We start from the raw sequence: 1,744 nt of genomic DNA, 5'->3' as shown, positions 1-1,744 counted from the left end.
AGGCTTGGAGACTTGTCCCGATCCAATATCGGGAAAGTTTCGTTATGATCCCAAGGATGAGATTAAGACCCTAAAACCAGTCAAATATCGTACAACCTTTTAACTTTATTTTCAACAGAGTGGGGAGAAAAGGTGGGGAAAGGCGAAGAGGAGAGGGGAACAAGGGTAAGGGGAAAAGACAAAGGAAGTTGGAAAAGGAGAAAAGAAACTAGCTACCACCACTCCAAGTCCGATGATGTTCCGTTGACTCCACTCCAGATCTTCAGATGTCGCAAACAAGCCCCTCCCCCGGGGGGGGCAGTCGCACAGTCTGCAGTTTTTTATAGGTTCCTGCCCCGCCTCTGGGAGATGCTTCCTCACTTCCCATGCAGATTAGCTGTCATGCGTACTCCGCCCTCCCGGAACCTTCCAGAAACAGGCTGGGGTCATCTGGCGGTCTCCTGCTCATGCGCAGATGGCAAATGAGTACGTGCGGTTTGTGCCAGACGGGCTGTTCCCCTAGAGGCGACCTTCTGCCCTTTTCGCGCCCTTTTTCCCCCCTATGCAGGTCCACGAGGTTGTTTACCTTGTGGACGGCTCCCCGGGGGCACCGGTGCGGCATTGCCCGACACGCCTTGGCAGTGGCAGCTCTGCAGCAGCAGCAGCAATGTCGAGACAAAACCGCATTTAGGACCGGTTCTCTACAGGACTGAGTGATGGTTCTCTACAGGACTCAGTGATCTATCTCCAACAGAAATTTTAGAACCTCATTAAAATCTTCCTTTATGGCTCTGTCCTAAGAGAGACATGCTGTGGCTGCACAAGGCAGGGCAGCAACTTGTAACAAGGGACCACATACAACAGCTTGGTGCAGCACATAACAATTTTCCACTTATATTTTTTACTCACACTGAAACACATCTCAGACTTCTTCATGCACCTGCTCGGTAGCTTCTGCAGAGATTTTGCTTGGTGTTCTCAAGCACTCAGATTCGCTCATGTGGCAACTTGGGCTGACCATAAAAAGGGGTAGCTAGGAGACAGCAGCAAGGTCTGTTAAAAGGTTAAAGCTGTTAAAGCTATTTTTTCTGTTTTCAACATAGAATGACTGAGTAGATCCATCTTGTTAGTAGTATCTTGATAATGAACACTTTATACTCTTCTTGTTTCTTTATATTCTCTTATACCTCCTTTACATTATAAGCACATATACACACATGAGTGCACACAAGTGTACTCCAAAATTTTCTGTGGAGATACCCACCAGCTAAAATGCATTAAAATTGCAAATGCCTAGTAGATACATATATTTTCTTCCATACTTTGGAACAGATCCTTTCAGTGAGCTACAACTAAGCAGTTTTTCTTTTGATGATGGTAAACATAAAAGCAAGTTTAAGAGAATTAAATGCTACTCTGTAGTACTAGCAGAGTACAGAGAAATATTTTTCTTCTCCCTCTGAAACATCAGAAATACTGTCCATGAGAACTACAAGAAGAGTGAATTAATTCTCTGTGCACTACAACTGCAATTATAAAAGGCCACAAAACATTTAACCTTTGCACTGACCAGAACTCTGCTGCTCTACTACTGTAAAGAAATGCTACTTTATATTGCTGCTGCTTCTTTTTTAACAAGCTTAAATATGCTGCACTAAAATTGTCAGAATGAAAGGTTTACCTCTAAAGCAAGCAGAATTTATTCACCCTTTGCTCCTAATCAATACTCAAAGGTTAAAGGGTTTTTTTTAACACTATGGATGAA

General features: G+C 43.8%; 1 long non-coding RNA gene across 1 annotated transcript; it reads right to left on the bottom strand.

Annotated features, from left to right (window-relative positions):
• Positions 1-222: 222 nt before the first annotated feature.
• LOC135327327 (uncharacterized) lies at positions 223-997 on the bottom strand. The gene is made up of 3 exons (XR_010387439.1): positions 889-997; positions 566-720; positions 223-440 (listed from the first exon to the last, which is right to left on the bottom strand). It is a non-coding gene; the product is annotated as an uncharacterized LOC135327327 (long non-coding RNA).
• Positions 998-1,744: the final 747 nt, after the last annotated feature.

Source organism: Dromaius novaehollandiae, chromosome 2 (assembly GCF_036370855.1).
Source record: "Dromaius novaehollandiae isolate bDroNov1 chromosome 2, bDroNov1.hap1, whole genome shotgun sequence".
NCBI classification, from domain to species: Eukaryota; Metazoa; Chordata; class Aves; order Casuariiformes; family Dromaiidae; genus Dromaius; species Dromaius novaehollandiae.
Note: the sequence above shows the minus strand (reverse complement) of the source record. Positions and strands in the feature narration are given on the sequence as shown.